Source organism: Dreissena polymorpha, chromosome 11 (assembly GCF_020536995.1).
Source record: "Dreissena polymorpha isolate Duluth1 chromosome 11, UMN_Dpol_1.0, whole genome shotgun sequence".
In the NCBI taxonomy this organism is placed as follows: domain Eukaryota; kingdom Metazoa; phylum Mollusca; class Bivalvia; order Myida; family Dreissenidae; genus Dreissena; species Dreissena polymorpha.
In genome coordinates this window covers 33,046,945-33,066,830 of record NC_068365.1, presented here as the reverse complement: position 1 = coordinate 33,066,830, position 19,886 = coordinate 33,046,945, and the positions used below count along the sequence as shown (strand labels likewise).

The window sequence follows — 19,886 nt, the reverse complement described above, 5'->3', positions numbered from 1 at the left end:
TTAAGTAATCAAGCACTGGCATGCTCACGCAGGTCGTGTGTAAAGAATTTGTAAGATTATACGTCCAGATGATTGATGTATGCCCAGATGATTGGTGAATGACATGATTGGTGCACGGCCATCAATCATACGCGCCACCTCCCTTTCGAGATACATTAATACAAAAGCCAACAATACTCCCCAGGCAGCGTTTAAAGCGAGATTATACGATTTTTATATGTGTTGAATTGTAATATATTGATACAAATATGTTATAATAACACACAATATGCAAGAAAAATGATACATTTAAGACGAATTTCATTAAATGCAGCAAATACAAATTAGCGCCCCGAGCCGATTGTGACAAAGATAATTCGTACATATTTTCCTACAATAACCGATGCATTCGTCTTTTTAGTAAGTGTTCATGTGTCGTATGAATCGATATCGCTGCAGGAATTTCAAATGAACCGTTAAACTAAATTTAGATCCACATCGTACATGCATGATATACATGCTGGCGAATTCGGCTGTACAGCCTTTTTCGATTTCAGAATTAAATATATGGCTTATTTAGCATTTTTCGACGCATGTTCTTCTTAACTTTTATTGTAGTTTATATTGAAATATATGTATAATAAGTTTTTTACACATTTTATATTAATTAATAAATATTTGACAAGATCGTATATACCCGCTTTAAGACCGGATGTTTTTTATAAATTGCGACATCGTGATGTTTTCAAAGCAAATCGATTTATGTTGCCTGAGTGAGGAGTAAATTTCCAATACATGTAATCGTTAACGAAATCAAGACATAAAAGTTGTTGTATAAACAAAAACATTGCCTTCTAGTTGATCAAATAAATACTTTACATTTATCCAAAAAGAAACTGAGCCAATGCCAAGGAGAAAGCGCTAAGGAAAGGAGGAGCTCCAAAGCACAATATATGATTTAGCAATCGTATCACAATAATGACATCACATGACTTAGATTTTATAGATTTTTCATATGATTTTTTATTTTTCAACGAAAAAAAACGTACAACTAAATCTATAAATAGTTTACACAGGTTTCAAATAAAAACTCAAAACGATGTCAGTAATCAAAAATACAAGGACCCAAGCCAATCACGAAGTCATTAACCGGAATTAAACCAATTGTGCACAATATGTGTACACGACAAACAGAAAACGCTTTAAATGTAAGGCAACGATAAAAGTTTAACTTACTTTATCACTTAATACAGAATCAAGAAAGCAACTATAAACATAATGTCAAAAGAATTGCCATAGGCGCCATTCCACTAACAAATTTGTCAGTACCGGAAGTCGTCGGACCGCTAGGTGTTTGGAATTGTATCCGGCCCTCCACGCTAGGGTAAACTGGAGCGTGTTTCGCCAGGTATGCCATGGTAACTTCAACATCCAAAGTGTCTGAAGAAAAGAGCAAATCGTGTTACAACATGTTAATACAATACAAGATTATGATATTATGTTATTATATTAAATTGTTGTGTACTAAATGCATAAATGTACGAATGTGTGACCTGGCATACTTAAAAAATATAAGCAATTATTTTTCTTTAAATCAAATGCCATTACTACTATTTAAACAAGAATACTATGTTGTATCAATTTTAAAATGTTGTTCCTAAAATCAGTCTCCACTATCTGGCGTTGCTGCGGGCATGGACTGGAAGTAACCACTGCGAGCAGATTTGTAAAGTAAATGTTGCTATTAGTGTCGCCTTGCACAGTACTTGTTGTGTGTATGCCTCCTTGAATGGATAGTGTTGCAATACCTGCCATATTGCAAAGTTAATATTGCAATACGCGGTGTCACCTTGAAAGGTTCATGTTGTGTGTGTGTCTCATTGAATGGTTATTGTTGCAATGCGTGCCCTATTGCAAAGTTAATATTGCAATACGCGATGTCACCTTGCATGGTAAATGTTGTGTGTATGCCTCCTTGAATGGATAGTGTTGCAATACGTGCCCTATTGCAAAGTTAATATTGAAATACGCGATGTCATCTTGCAAGGTTCATGTTGTGTTTGTGTCTCCTTGAATGGTTATTGTTGCAATACGTGCCCTACTGCAAAGTTAATAATGCAATACGCGGTGTCACATTAGAAGGTTAATGTTACGATGTGTGTCTCGTAACAAGGTTAATGATATGACGGCTTCGCATGCGAGGATATTTTTATGTCACTTAAGTCACTTTGCAAGCGTAATCTTACGTGGCGAATTCATTGAAAGCGTAATGTTGCAATTTGTAGTAACATTGCAAGATTTATGTTGCGAAACTTGTCATATAGATAATATTGGCATGTAGGTCCTCCTGCAGAATTAATGTTGTGATGCGTGATACAGTTTAATGTTAATATTGTGATGCTTTTCCCCTGTTATGGTTACTGCTGCAATTCTTGGATCCTTGCAAAAATAATGATGCGATGCGAGCTACATTTTAATGTTAATATTGTGATGCTTTACTCATGCTATGGTTGCTGTTGCTATTCTTGGATCCTTGAAAAAATAATGTTGCGATGCGAGCTACAGTTTTAGGTTAATATTGTAATGCTTTACTCGTGTTATGGTTACAACTTCAATTATTGGATCCTTGCAAGAATAATATTGCGATACGAGCTACAGTTAGAGTTAGAGTTAATATTGCTTTACTAATGTTTTGGTTACTGCTGCGATTCTTTGCTCGTTGCAACAATAATGTTGCTATGCGTGTCCAGGGTGCAGAATCAAAGGGGTTTACACACGGGCTGGACAGCATGTAAAGTTGTAAACACAAGATTTTGTTTTCAAATATGTCAAGTTATTCAAATAAATAAAAATCTTAAGTGCATAAAAGACAGTTTGTCTTGAAGTTTGTGCCGATATCTTAAGAAGTAAGAATAAATCATTGAATACATATGAAATCGTCGACAAAATTTCACGTTGCGTGAAGCATAACCGTGCAGTACAAACGGAATTTTTGAACAAGAACACAGGCTTCTTAAATAAAGTAATTCTGATGTACTTCACATTGCAATAATCAGCATAAAAATCTGTCTGTAATGCACTAGTTGAAGTTCTTACGAAAAATTGTTTAAACAAGTTATTTGAAAAAAAGAACCAATTACCGGTGTGTTTACATCCATTAACATTTAATTGGAAACCCCACAGAGTCACGTGATCCTTCATCCTGGTGTCACATAAGCTTAATAGCAAATTAAGAGTATAGACTGTGGACTACATATATTGAGTCAAATGACAATTTGTAAATTAAAGAAGTTCAACATTGAGGAGGTACTATCCCGTAAAATCGCGTTCTTACTTAAAGGCAGATGCTCTATGGGCTGAAAATTAAAGCCGTCTCCGCCACCGACGATGAATGCTGGTAGAAGAATTGGATAAATGGCGTCGTCCTTCAACGGGGAGTAATTCGGTATGTCACACTCAAGGCAACGCACCTGTACGTCGACCACACGATGCATGGAGGGCTTTAGCAGGTTATATGTTACATTTAAACCTGTAATATGTAATAAATAACTTGTTCATGGTAATCGATTGTTTGTTTCATAAACGAAGATTCCAATACTCGTTTTTTAAGTCCAATGATACACTTTAAAGTTTCTCATGACATTTGTTAAAAACGTGTATACCGGTATATTTTTGAAACGAGCTACATCTTTTTGTGAAGGTTGGGAAAATTAATACATGAATAACTCTTGTAACATTAACATCGAATTATTCATATTTCCTCTCAAGTTTCGTGAGGATCGCAAACCGTTTTGAAACAAAATCTAGTGGTTTTTCACTGTGAATCATACAAAAATCTAAGTTTGCGGTCAACCAAAAAAAGGAATCATGTCTGCACCCGCTCGAAGTTTGTACGATAATGTGCTAAATGAGAATATATTTTGAATTTTTTTTAAGCCATGATAGCTGAAGGGATTTAAAAGACCATCCCGTGGTTACCTGCAAACTGCATGAACCTGCCGTGCGCATCAACTGGGTTGTACTCCCCCACGCTCCACTCGAGCTGCTCGCGGAGGTTTGCGCCCGTCACCGTGATCAAGTCCACCTCTCCCTGGAACGGCTGAACGGTGTTTGCGTTCCCAGTGGTGATGTTACCTTGGTGATGAATGAGAAGATGATATAGTTATTGTTTGCGGTGTAATTTCATAATTGAATTCACGATTGTTTGAGTTTATTTTGGTGGCGTTAGTTCTGACAGTGTTGGGTGTATGTTAGCAGAAGTGAGGAAAGTGGTATCATCACTATCTGAAGACGCAGCAATTTACATGGGGTCTTGTTGTCCATCAGTTTTTAGTTTGGAAAACAAACGTAATGTTAAGCACGTAGGTCTTATCTGATACACTAATAATGTTTGACAAACCTTTCTGGATAGAAGCGCGGATGCCACCGCTGTTCAACATAGCAATAGCGGACAGGGCCCACGTGGTATTGGCGTGGTTGAAGCCTTTGACATAATAGTCCACCATAGCGTCCGTCATCAGGTTACCTGTTTAATGGTAACGATTATTTGCTTACTTATTTATCAAACAACACACAAACTAACTGTGTGGTCCATTTTTAAGTCCTTTTTTGCCAGCATATGACATGTATTATTTACAAATACAGTGGATTTATATTTGCAGTAAAGACCTGTACTGACTGATATTGATAAAATCCCACAAGTCTATATACGAATGGAATAGAATCGATGGGAAACGGGACGGCTAGCTCATTTGGTAGAAAGCTGGACTGCAAACTTGATTTTTAGCCATATTTCATGGGTGGTGACTGTTCAAGACATCCTTTTTTACGGTCACAAACCCCCTTCTTCTACGATTTGAATGTGGCAGTTGTAAGTAACTGGCTTAGTACATGGACACTCAGAAATGGGAAATCAAATACTAGTAACACAGAAGAAAAGTCGGTTAACCGATCGCCATGATATGACTAAAATACTGTTGAAAACAGGGTAAATCTAATTGAATCGTGCTCTGTGAAAAGAGGGTTTAATGCATGTGTGTAAAATGTAGTCCCGGATTAGCCTGTGAAGTCCTCACAGGCTAATTACGAACGACACGTTCCGCTTTTATTGATATTCTTCGGTTCAGGAAACTTTTTTAAGTCTCTTCTTAGCAAACATCTAGTTCAGACGGAAAATGTCATCCCTGATTAGCCTATGAGGACTGCACAGGCTAATCTGGGACACTTAACGCATATACATTAAACACCGTATTCACAGAGCATGGCTTAATTTAAAAAAAAACATCAAACAAACGACCGTCAAAGCGTAAACTTCTGGCTCAATAGTCAGTAAATCTCCACGCAGATTTTTGACTGGTTTCGAGTATATCTCTTATCGAATTCATGCCATCATATAAAATCACAGTAATTAATTCCAATATTCATTAAATTATTTATGTTATATACATATATATACATATAGTGTTTAGCAAGCTTAATGTCATTTTGACTGCAAGTAATGTATAGATAAAGTATTTCAAATTACTAAAATGTATAAATAATCATTAAATGATTATGTAAAATCACTTTTTATTGTATGCTTTCCGGTGGTTAATAGAGAAATATCAGTGAAATAAAACTGGTATTTCACTGTTTTCATAGTGAAAAATAACAGTGAAAAATATCGATATTTTTAACTGTTAAACGGTAAAATGACGTAATTGTTTCGACGAAATGACGTCATAAATCTAGCGAAATCATGCAGTTAAACTCTTTTACTATGTAAATAAGCGGTGAAAAAAAGAATAAATAAAAATAAAATTTGTTGGATTCGATGGGATATCGATTTTAATTCACTCGTGATAATAACAAATACATATTTGATATGATCACTCGTAAAATAAAATCGAGATTCAATCGAATCCAACAAATATCCTCTATGATGGCAATAGTTATCTTTAACAGATATCGTTTCTATATCACGCTGTCTGACGGATCAAGCCAACTGTTCAGAAAGCGACGTGTTTCATGTGGCACAACGTTAATTCTTATCAAGGGCGGTATATTTAGTCATAGAAGTCATATGGTGGACTTACCAAGGTTGCATTCTCGCAGTCGACAGATTTCGCGTCGACCATCCAACGTCACTAACGTTTCACCGATAACGTTAGTTTTAAGGGCGTCCACATCAAAACGCCAGGTGGCCACTTCCGCAAGCAAACCGGGGTCTATAAATATAAATTTTAAAGTGTATTTAAACTCTCGTGTATATGATCTTTTTTCGAAAAAAATCGAAAACAGTGACAAAAATAAGTGAAAGCAAAACATTCTACTTATATTAAAAATAGATTACTTTATAATGTGAAAACTCCTTAAGCAAACTCAAAATGTCCTGTGGTAGTGTGTTGTAATTGGTGTTACCTTAATTTATTTTGTAAACTGCCGAGACATTATGTTTTTATCTCTTCCTTTTGTAATGGAGTTTGGGCATGAAAACGTGTTGGTTAAAAACAAGCCTGCATCCATAGACACTTATATGAATATTTCATTTTATATGAAATAATATTGTTATTTCCTTCACCGTTCAAAGCTATACCTACCTTCCGGTACGCTTGCGTCTAGAAGAATCGGATTCCCGCCGTAACTCATGACGGCACCGCTTGCGTCAAAAGTGACGTTAAGATACCCGAGGTACTTTCCGAACGTGTAATCCTGCACCACGAGTGCCCGACCACCCTGAGGCTGCTGAACGACTACAGGGTATACGTCGACGGGACTTTCATTCGACGGGGGTGTCCCTGCAAACACAAAATATATGAGTCTAGGTAGGGAAAACGGTACTTTATGCATTTGCACAAAGTCTCGTCCAAGATTAGCATTGCAGTCTGCAACGGTTTATCAGAGACGACACTTTCCGCCTTAACTAGATATTCGATACTTCCTCTAAACGAATAATTCCATAACAGCAGACAGTGCCGTCCAAGATTAGCCTGTGCGGACTGCACATGCATTAAGCCCCGTTTTCTTAGAGCACGGCTAACATTATTTGAAGTTTGATTTCTTCTTTAAAGATATACGATTATCAACAGTTGTTTGTTTTTACAAATATATTTGGATATAGTAGGGAAAACTACCAGAATTATTTTCCTATTTCTCACATCACGGCTCACAGTATTTAAAGTTAAATTTCTTCACTAAAGATATAAGGTAATCAACAGCTTTTTGTTTCTACTAACATCTTTCGAAAAAGTAGGGAAAACTATCGTAATTATTTTCCTATGTAATAGGTTGAGCTTGATTTAAATCTTCCAAGCATCTTTCTTTAGGAAAGAATGCACCATTTTTTCTTTTCATGCAAAAGTTAACCTGGCGAATGCGATCAAATACGATAGATATAATCACAAACTCAACGTGGAATACCCATAAATAGAAGTTCCGATTAGTTGAAACAATCAACCATTTTCAATTCTAACCAGCAATGCATTGTGCTGCAGTCATTTTTTTGGTGTAATTCTGTTGTAATTAACAACTTTTTATACATTTTATTGCATGTAACTAATTCCAACAAAAACGTTAATGTAATTTGCAGAATTTCTTGCTGTTCGTTGTGTATCCAAATATTAAGTACTTAATTGGATTTAGCTGGATACAGTTATTTTAAACGAATTAAATCACATTATTGTCGTAACAAGTAACGATCAGACAGATGTTTGTGGCGGTATAATAACACTGCCTGTAATCTTTGGCGCCACTACATTTTAGGATATTTATGAGATTCACGTGACCTTCAAAGCTGGTGCCAATGACCCGATGTTGAACAAAGCAACGAATTATAATGGGAATAATCTGGCTAAACATCCACTATGTAACAACTTGTTCAGCACGTTCCGAAATGCGTTGCGATTGTATAAACCTATTCAATAATGGATGGATAAACAGCAAGTTAAGCGTGCTCTTTTGTTTAAAGGCATAATATGCTCAAACTGTATAAAGCCTACGTACTTACAGAAATGGTGTTGTTTAGAGGCTTGTCATGTCCAGCCATTAGCGCCAAATTAATTGGAACTTTGGTTCGTATATGTCATGGCAACTCCAAAATAAGATGGCGCCAGATATTATGGGCCGTGCAATAATAAACATTAATTATTGACATGTGATGTCCCGTGTTACCCGTGTAAAGGAATGTGTCGGTGTGACCGCCGACGACGACGTCAATGCCGTCAATCTTCGCGATCTCCTTGTCCATCGTGTGACCGGCATGACCGAGGGCGATAATCTTGTTGACGCCGGCGGCCTGCAGGACAGCCACCTCGTACCGGATGCTGGCGATTTCGTCATTGAATGTCAACGTCGGGCCTGGTGAGAGAATTTTCTCGAAATACATTATTATGACATTTATTGTTGTTTCCGCTGTTGTTGTTCAATCAACCATCGTAGTTAATGATGTCAAACCTCCATAAAACATTTAATCTACCCTGGCATTGGTTATTTAATTTGTTTATCCCTGTACATTTTTTCTCATAGCTTTATATATATATATATATATATATATATATATATATATATATATATATATATATATATATATATATATATATATATATATATATATATATATATATATATATATATATAACCTCCATTAAACATTAATCTACCCTGGCATTGGTTATTTAGTTTCTTTATCCCTTTTTTCTCAAAGCTATATTTTTAAATCATGCACGTGTGTGTATGCGTGCATTTGTCCGTACTTGCGCGCGTTTATCAGTCCTTTCGTATATTTTATAGCAATCCCTTCTTTAAATAAATTATTCTAGGCACATAGTTTGAAAATAAAAACGAACCTACACTGGAAATAAACACGGTTTCTTGTGTTGTGTATCCTATAATGCCTATTTGTTGTCCTCCCACAGTCTTGATCACGCTTTCACTGAACTTCCCCTGCAGCCGAGGCTCCCTTGTGACGTCAATGTTGCTGCTGATGACGTCGCAAGTTACGTTATCCAGAAATCGAGCAAGCCCCTCGACACCCAGATCAAACTCATGATTACCAAGCGCCTACAGAGAGTCGGATTTACACGTTTATACGAGCGTGTCAGTGTTTTGTCAGGAAAAATTGGGACGTAATCCTAACTTATATCTCTGTATAAAATAAAATTTTCCTCACATTTACTTCAGCATTTTCGACAGAAGCTTTATTTTAAAACAATATATGAAGTTCACCATACAACATATGAAGATACATTTAAAGGAAACTTTTCACATGTTTTGGCATGTATTGAAGTTTGTCTTTAAATGCTTTATATTGATAAATGTAAACATAGGATATAAAAAGCTCCAGTAAAAGACAAGAGTAAAATTAAAGAAAGAAAAGGGTAAACCTGCACGGGGCTCGAATCACTGACCCTGGAGTGAAAGAATAACGCTTAGACCACTCGGTCAACCGTGCTCTTTCGATGTGTGATGTATTTAATACTTTTTGTAAGCAATCCTCGTGGTGACACAAAATATAACGACAATAACAGAACTCTCGATATTACCCCATTATATCGCGTTGAAACGCTTTATGATTTCAGGTTTTTAATCCTATGCAAGCTGGGAAATTTATCGTCTGCTAAAATGTCATCTGCTGAATTTCTAAAATTAGCATTTTCTTCGATTTTTTTTTCAAAGAATACTATCAGAATAGCAAACAGTTTGGATCCTGATGAGACGCCACGTTCTGTGGCATCTCATCTGGATCCAAACTGTTTGCAAAGGCCTTCAAAATTCGGTTCCATTCGGCACTGAAAGAGTTAAATCATCAAAAGATGCATATTTTCGATGGATATTTTAGAGCATGTAAATGTTCAGTATTACTGTTTCCTCACAAATGTCTAAAACGAAAATTTGCCTTTTCACGTTTTGGTAATTGACACAATTAAAAAAAATGTTTCAGATTCGCAATTTTCGTTGTAGTTATGATATTTGTGAGGAAACAGTAATACTGAACATTAAACATGCTCTAAAATATCCATTATATGCATATTCTGACGATTAAAAAAAACCCGAAAATTATAAAGCGTTGTAACGCGAAACGATTGAATAACTTGGAGAGTTATGTGGCTGTCGTTATATTTTGTGCCACCACGACGATTGCTTATATAAATTGTAAAATACATAACACACTGAAAGATAACGTATTGCCGAGTGGTATAAGCTTTAGACTTTTACTCAAGCGGTCAGTGGTTCGAGCCCAGTTAAGGGTTACTGTTTTATTTCTTTAATTTATTTCTTTGCCAACACCTGTTAAAAGGTGCCTTTAAAGTGACCGAGCTATTCATCTTCAACGAACATATAAATCAAACCATTATACGCTTTATTGGTAATTCATATTGCTAATATTGGAACGTCGTTAACCGATTTAAATACGAAAAATTATGTTTATTTCGTCATCACTTACCATGACGTCATATCCAAGTTTTTTTCATAAAATGAGCAGCGGCCAGCCCCTTATAGACGATGAACCACAGTGTACCCATAAACTGGTCACCAGCGTCTAAAAGTAGCACATTGCTATGACTACGACGTATCTCGTTGAGCTTTGTCAGTCGCCTAGCAACGCCTCCAAAACACTGGCCACTTCCGGCCTCTTTCTCGCTACAATCCGAACCGTATTTGTTGAACTGTTCGAATCTCGCGTGTACGTCGTTTGTGTGAAGAATGGTTAGGTCAAATGCCAAACTTGTCGTTACCATGGTAACCAAACAAACAACTAAGATGGCGTCCTGCCTCGCCATTTTCATCATTAGCAGCACAAAGGTCACCTACAAAAAAACCAATGATAAGCATTATCGTTCGTTTCCGTTTCAAATTTGTGCAAACAATTTTGACATAAATTATAATAAGTTGTTTCACTTGCAATAATTAATCAAGTACCTGATATTTAACGTCAAAGCTTTTGACTAATAATATAATTAGCCTTTTAAAAATTATTTAATAAAGTTTGCGTTGACCGCATGTGTGCGAGAAAATTCGCGCGCTCGGTGTACATGAGAAATTGTAAAGATCAAAGCGATATTGCCTTCAAATGTTGGGGGCCGATTTACGATCGTCTGTCAACTACAGCTCGATTGGTCATTGTCGGCTCCTGTTACTACTTACATGTGCCCCGCGTACTCTTAAGTATACTTACATGTACCCGTGGTACGGAAAATATGCCAACAATTTAGAATGTACCCGAGTTTTATTCCCGCCCAAAATCCGATGTCGTAAAAAGCGCTACGGAATACCCAAAAAAATTCTCATAAAACAAAACCTGCATCAACATACTATTTTAAGTAGGAGTTCCGATAATATAGAGGGCATTTTACTGAATATATACAAAAATATTAAAGCGGGTATATACGATTTTGTCAAATATTTATGAATCTATATTAAATGTGTGAACAACTTATTATATATATATATATTTCAATATAAATTAAAATAAAAGTTAAGAAGAACATGTGTAGAAAAATGCGAAATAAGTCAGATATTTAATTCTGAAATTGAAAACGGCTGTACAGCCGAATTCGCCAGCATGTATACCATACATGTAAGATGTGAATCTAAACTTAGTGTAACGGTTTATTTGAATTCCTGCAACGATATCTATTCATACGACACACGAACACTAACTCCGATCCTAATACAAAGACGAATGCTTTGGTTATTGTAGGAAAATATTTACGTCACAATCGGCTCGGGGCGCTAATTTGTCTTTGCTGCATTTTATGAAATTCGGCTTTAATGTATAATTTTTCTTGCCAATTTTATGTTATTGAAACATATTTTATCAATATATTATAATTAAACACATATAAAAAATCGTATATACCCGCTTTAACTTAGTTTGTAGAGAAAAAGCCGACAGCGACCAATTTAGCGCTGGAATTCCCGGTACGTTTCAATATACTTTCCGTACCCGGGGTACATTTAAGTATACTTAGCAGTACCCGAGGAGCATGTAAGCAATACCCGAGCCGACAATGACCATATGTCCAACAGTACCAAAATTATAATATTACCGTAGAAATAAGTTAAAATGGTTGACTACCGGGTATACATTTTTTATAAAATACTATTGTTTTATTTCCAAATGACCTTGTCTTTGCGATACGGCGAATAATAATAAGCATAATATGTCAACAATAATAGGTAAACACAATAATTATAAATGCATCAGAAATTTGATTATTTGCAAATTATAGTCATCTCAAGATTTAAAAATTGTTCAAACAGTTTATTATGCTGTCAATCCGTCTGTCATGTGGTAAAACCATATGTGTTGTATATAGTCTAACTACAGATGTTAATCTAACGTGTCAAAAATGTGCTATAGTCATAACTTGCAAGAAATCATGGATCGTTCATAGTGGTCGATTGGCCATTGTCGGCTCGGGTACTACTTAAATGTACCCCGGGTACTCATAAGTATACTTAAGGCAAAAATACTAACAGGTATCCGGCAAATTTTGAATGTACCCGAGTTTTATTCCCACCCAAAGCCCGATGTCGTAAAACACACGAAGGCATACAAAACAAAATTCTCTTTGAACAAAACCTGCATTACAATGCTTTTTAAGTAGGTGTTTCGATAATATAGAGTCCATTTTACAGAATATTTACATTGATATTAACATAATTAATTTGAAAAAAAGCCGACAACTAGAAATTTTGCGTTAAAATTCCCGGGTACGCTTCAGTATATTTTCCGCATCCGGGGTACAATTAAGCATCATAAGAGTACCCGGGGTACATTTAAGTACTACCCGAGCCAACAATGACCAATCGAGCTCAACTATATGTATCTCTTTACTCAACTAAAGACAGTCTAAAGGCGGAGCGTCGTTGTGTTAGAAAATCTATATTGGCCAATGAGTGCGCACTCTTTGAATGAGCGAAAGCACATTGGCAGTCAATAAATGCAGTAAAGTCATGAAGACGACGCGTGACGTAATTGTCATCAGCGCGTGACACTAATCAGACCCTACGGTGTACACCTCCACGATGAAATCGTGACCAGTTACTGAGAAAACTAATGATGGCAACCGGTAGTAATCCTCGTGGAAATTTCGTGCATAATGTTGACAAACATTTATTCGATCCGTGAATCATTTAAAAAAATTATCGTTGAATTTATTACACACATTCGTACACGTTTTGTTGAACACTTAAATGAGCATAATTCCAAAAATAAATCCGAAACACACTTCCGAAATTTTAATGTTAACGCGACTTTTCTAGCTTTGAATAATGTTGATCCTTTCTCTCGACAAAAAAGTGTGCGAAAATCGTTATTCATGACGTCATGTCAACCGCATGAATATCGTAGCTGTATAGATTGTTGAATCAAAATTGTTTAGCGCCGATCCCTAAAAATCATCAAATGTTTGTGTTTATAATTTAAAGTGATACGGAAGTATCATGCGAAAACATTTTTTTCCAAGTAGATCTAAGTGCAATACTATGGACAGTGCTGTTTTAATTCACAGAAGTAACCCTAGTATTTCACTGACCTGACGGTATGTAATAGTGTTTAAGGTTAAACAATAAAACAGTAAAACTGAAACGTATAAAAATGGTAATTGATAACTGCCCCTCTGTTTCTGAAAAATCCACCCCTATTTTTCAAAGTGAGGTGTGAATTCTCCCCCGCCCTTCTTTTGGAAATCAATCATCAAATATGTTGGACATTAAACGTATTCAACGAGTTCATATTCAAAACTAAGAAAGAAACGTAGTCTTTTTACTCTAGTCAAATGCACCCAAATTAAGAATAGGTAGCGCATTTTTAATAGCATTAGGTAACCCCTCAAGTGTATATGGTTTAAAACCATTATATTGTTAAGACCGTCTGATCGAGTGACAGAGTTTCCTCTGCATGTGAATAGCGGTAAGCAAAGTTTTATTTACTATGGCGCGAGTATTTCAAACTAATGAATTCCTGTAATATTCCACCGTCATATCCAGATCCATGTTCGGTTGAAACGTTGTCAGATGATAACCGGCGTCGTATTCTTTTCCATCGAGGGTACAGTCGTCCACAGATAAACACATATCAGTTGAACGTCAACAGCTGGACCGAGAAGCCAATCGATGGATGGTCCGATGGAGTCTTATGGATGCAGACAAACGACCCAAAACCCTGCTTGATGCACAGAACGCTTGCGGAAGCGGTTACCCGCCTTTTCAGCTGATACTCACAGAACTGAACACCATGCCTGCAACATCAGCATCCTGCAGGCGGTCCTTTAGCTCTATGAAGCGTATTAAGACACTCATACGCTCTACCATTGGCGAGGATTGCCTTACAGCGCTTGCAGTGCTCCACATTCACCGGGAAAGTGCAGCGGGCATTGAAAAGGTGATCAATACTTTTGCCTCTACGAAGAGTCGGGACATAAGTCCCTCTCATCATATGAATTGCCATATGTTGCCAAAATTGTATATATGTTAAAAATGTTTTTAACGAAACGAAAATTTCATTTTTAAAACCTATAATGAGAAAAATCGCGTCTGCGCCCACTACAGGCCTTTTCTCCTGGGGTGGGGTGTCCGCGGACCCCCTAAAATGTGCCTGCACATCCTTAAAGGGCTCGCTACGCCTCTGTATTTAACCACAATTCAAAATGGTTGTTTTATCGAATATGTACCTTAATAGCTGTATAAACATTTAATATAGAGATCTACACTTCATATGGGCTAATGCATTTTGTTTTCTACAGTTGATATATGAAGATGTACACACATATGTATTTATTTTGATTAAAGTAAACCTTTGCAGAAATCGATCCATGTGATCGTCTTCCCGATCGATAACACAAGATTAACTTATATAAAGTACTCGAAGATTTTAAGCGCGATTGTTATGTCTATGTGGAACACATGGCCGCTTTTTAACGACACCTGCACCCGATTGTATAAACAGTTAAACCGGCGGTTAACCACTGTGACATTATGGTTAGAAATTATAGGTGGAATATGTGGGTTTACCTTATATAAGAAATATTGAAAATTTTATTAAAAGGGCCAGTAAACATGACAGTCACAAAGTGCACATATATTCAAATAAGCTTATCGATGAGGGACAGATTAAAGAATACATGTAGTATAGTTGACACAAGGCCAGGTATGTTTGTATTGGTCAGGCAGTAGTGTTTATTCAGTTAAATCTCTCATCAAAAGGTTGGATAAAGCTTGTAAATATTTTAGTGGTTTGTTTATCCCGTTCCCAGGGCTTCATTGATTCAGTATATTAAGTAATGTATCCAATCAGAAACAACCACGCATAGAACACTGACCAATGGGATTCATAACTGAGTTTCACGGGGCAAATGTTAAAAGGAGAAAGGCAGTTAGCGTGTAGACCTAGAGGCGTACAGTTGGAAAAAGACACAATCATGTAGCAATGACAACGTATTTGTATAACTGAAATATTAGTTAAGTCAGACATTAAATTGGACTAGAAACTGATATATGGTGTTGTTGAATATTTTATCCTATATTATGCAGAGAAACCAACATTAATAGAGAGGGACCAACTTGTCCCATGCGTGACACGAGAAAATGGTAGTTAATGCAAATCTCGTCATCTTGGCAATACGCGCATGACGAGATATTGAATGATAGGCTACACACCGGTAATTTAAGAGTAATGAACATTGCTAGTAACTATGTGTCGTCCATGAACTATGAACGATTACGTGACACCACATACCGGCGGTTAAAAGTCTGTAACATGTTGGTTACTGGTCGGTAAGCGTTTGTATAAAATTTGGTTAGTTATACCGATCGGTTAAAACCCAGTAAAAACATGCCCTTCTTCCCTAGAAGGGTAAGTACAAGTAACCGAGAGGTAACTTACACAAAATGGCCGCGGCGCGTGACATTATAAAAGCTAACCATCGACGACCTTTACAATTTCGACGAGTAAACAACAAATTGCGGCGACTGACACTTTATTTGACTTAATTTACAGGGCAATACGATTTCCGACTTCGGACGACGAATTTAAGGACGCACAGAACGTGTTTCTTATATTCTGTTATGGGTATGCCGTGTGTGATCCGATGCATCAATGGCGCCCATGTTAAAATCATTTCTCCGAGAACAGGGAACAACAAAAGTACAAACAAAAAAGAAAACACGTTCGAACTAGTATCTTACCTTTAATAATCCTTTAAAATCCATAAATAATCCATTTAATTCAATAATTGACGAGTTTGCATCTAGAGTCTTTGATAATTATTTTAGCATAGTCAAATAAAGACCCTTATGCCTTCATATCATTATATTCAAATGAGAACTCAATAAACTTTCTTTTTTGTCACACGCTACGTCATGTACTCTATGTACATAACTGCTGTTAAAATGAACCGGAGCAGTTTATCAAATGTGTCGTGTTCTGAGAAAAATGGGCATACTGCATGTGCTTAAAGTGTCGTCCCATATTAGCCTGTGCAGTTCGCACAGGCTAATCAGGGACGACACTTTCCGCTTTTATGACATTTTTTGTTAAAATGAAGTCCCTTCTTAGCAAAAATCAATTTTGGGCGGAAAGTGTCGTCCCTGATTAGCCTGTGCGAACTTAACAAGCTAATCTGGGACGACACTTTACGCATATGCATTATGCCCATTTTTCTCAGAACACGACACAAATAATAGCCGTTGGTAAACTCGGTTGCATTTGCAGATTTCTGCATACAAAGATATATTTAAACTTGTACAATGTTTTATTTGTCTATGGTAAATTCCCTTATTGTACAAGAAAGTAAGTAAGTTTATTGTAAACATAAGCCAAATTAGAAGAATAGTCTAGCATGTTACGACGACCATGTATAATTTTTATGTTACATCTAGAACAACTAGAAGAAAAGACGTCTTTGTAAGCACTCTCTTGCAGTTTGGAAGCACCAGGGATTCCGCTAAATGATGCAAACCCCGCCATCATTATCAATTTGTCCCTGGTCATTTTGATGAACTATGGTTAAAATTTACACTTTATTTTATTGTGAATTCATTTGTGAATGAATTTGATAAAAAAAAATACATGTCGCTGTTTATAAGCGTGACACTTTGCGCGAAAATTATGCATTGTGGGAATGTTTTGGTTAAAGTTACCGGTGGTTAAATTCCACTATGCGCGGTTAGGTTACTTTGCGGTATATCGTGTTTATACAATCGAGTTACCTTGAAGGTTACTATACCTGAATAACCGCAAACTTACCAAGGTTTGAATGTTACCGAGCGGTAACTTTAACCAGCGTTTATACAATCGGGTGCTGTTATTAAATGATCCTTTTCACAGATTTTGGCATATTTTGAAGTTTGTCATTAAATGCTTTATATTGATACATGTAAACATTGGATCTTAAAAGCTCAAGTAAAAAATCAAGAATACAATTTAAAAAAGGAAAAAAAGTAGCCGGTACCAGGGCTCGAACCAGTGACCCCCGGAGTCCTGAAGTTAGTCTGAAGTAAAAACGCATTAGCCCTCTCGGCTATTCCGCCGGGTAGACACTTATTAAGTATTTTATACCTTATATAAGCAATCTTCGTAGTTTCGTAAATTTAAACGACAACAACAGAACTCTCCAAATTATTCAATCGTTTCGCGTTGCAACGCTTTATAATTTTTAGGTTTTCAAATCGTCAAAAGATACATATAATGGCTATATTGGACTATGGTAAATGTTCAGTAATACTGTTTCCTCACAAATATCATAGCTAAAACGAAAATTTGCGAATCTGAAACAACTTTTTTCAATTTTATCAATTTACCAAACCGTGAAAAGATCCCTTTAAGGGCTACATGTTATTTTAAACGTGAGCATTTATCGTTGAAAATATGAATTTGCCATCGACGGTATTCACAACGGATTTATGTTTAACTTTTGTAAATTCCTTAAATTCGAAAAATTCATCAAGTCACTGGCCTGCAAAGAATTGTAACTAAAAATATATCCTCCAGATGGACTGCATGCACTTACACAGAACAATAATATTCTCAATGTGACGTAATAAAATCAAGCGTTCGACTTGAAATGTAATGTCGTCATAATTGTATGTCATACCCTTTAAAGTTACATGTACATCTTCATTTGTAACTTCTCATGAAATATAATTTATCTGAAAGAAATTAAGAGTTATGAAAATGTATGTGTGATATGTAAAGTATACTGCTACATTACCTTAACGAACACTTAAACAAAATTTAAATTTTGATAGAAATATATTATTAAATATTTGATTGAACATTGTATTTATTAGCTAAATTACTACGTTATACAAATATTCATCAGCTTAAAAGTGTTATAACGTTGATCATACAAACATTATAAATATTTTTTCCATAAATGTATTTTATAAATATGATTTCATAAATTATGTGAAATAACAAAGGAACACTTCAATCCAATTAAGAAAAAAGTACATATTAATATTTAAATTTTTCAACTGTGTTAGGAAGAGCGTTTCAACTCCTTTAGTGTTCTTGTTCACAGATTATCGAAATGATAACTTTCCAACTTTTTGTCACAGTTTCAAAAGTAAACAAACACTGTGCATTAGGCAACGAAATAACGCGATTGGTATCGATTCGTACTGAACACTTTTGTTAATGAGAAATTATCATATGAAATTGAGTCGTGTTCTGAGAAAACTGGGCTTAATGCTCGTGTGTAAAGTGTCATCCCAGATTAGCCTGTGTAGTTCGCACAGGCTAATCAGGGACGACACTTTCCGCTTTTATGGTATTTTTAGTTTCAAGGAAGTCCCTCCTTACCGAAAATCAAGTTAAGGCGGAAAGTGTCGTCCCTGATTAGCCTATGCGGACTGCACAGGCTAATCTGGGATGACACTTTACACACGAGCATTAAGCCCAGTTTTCTCAGAACACGACTCAATTTTTAAAAGTATAAATCGTTACAAACGCAAAACGACTTGATAATTTAGAGTGTTTCTGTTGTTTTGTTATATTTTTTTTACAAAACTTGGATCGCTTATATAAAGAAGTGGTAACGGCGATAGTTTCTTAATGCAAATATTGGAGCCCATGTGAGCGTAAACGTTGTTTTTGTTGTTGTTTTCTTGAATTTTAGTCTTGCTTAAATGTTAGAGCTCTTAAGTTCCGATGTTGAAATTGCTTAATGCAAAGCATTTACTGACGAACTTCAAAACATGTCACAATATGTGTACAAGTGATTTGACAGATTATCAATTAAACGTGTAGAATCATGCGTGTGTTATATTGCGACTTTTGTTCAAGTGTACACATTCTAAATCGAAAACGATGAAGTCGACCTAACGCAAGCGAGTTCTTTCTATTTAGTTTATTTTACGACATTTGATAACGCATGTGATACGCGCAAGGTATTGTTCACGCATGCGCATAGAGATAAGGGCTCCTGTGTATAATTTTCATGATTTATATAACTTTTGACCATTAATCATATTGTCATTACGTAATATTTTGATTCTACAGTTGTTTACGTATTAAGATCAGCAATAGTGACAAACAGGGAATCATGGTTTAAATATGAGAGGGTAAACAGTAAGCTAGACTTATAATAAATGTATTCCAACGTTCAATTATGTATATTACCTCTTAATAACACAGACTAAATCCAATCTTATAACAAGTACTCAAATCCGTCTGCACACCTTTCGTTTATTTTAGAAGTAACTTTATGAGATGCTACATTGCTACTGATAGTTTCACTCCTGTAATTTCGGGTTTCACTGTCCGTCCGATCTCTCCTGAGCAATTAACCTGCAACGCCGGCGAGGATCAAACGATAACGCTACGTCCAGTTCAAAAACCATGTTTTCATTAAGGAACGTGTGTTATTCATGGTGAAATCGAATGCAAAATATCTTGCATCGCTAACGGTCTTACCGGCGATAAC

At 36.0% G+C, this 19,886-nt stretch overlaps 1 protein-coding gene and 1 pseudogene across 1 annotated transcript in view; one reads left to right on the top strand and one right to left on the bottom strand.

The window, feature by feature from the left end:
• The window catches only part of LOC127851661 (ultra-long-chain fatty acid omega-hydroxylase-like), a 134,890-nt gene that overhangs the window by 51,104 nt on the left and 63,900 nt on the right, over positions 1 to 19,886 (top strand). The window lies entirely within an intron of this gene.
• On the bottom strand, positions 1,247 to 19,768 carry LOC127849740 (5'-nucleotidase-like; annotated as a pseudogene).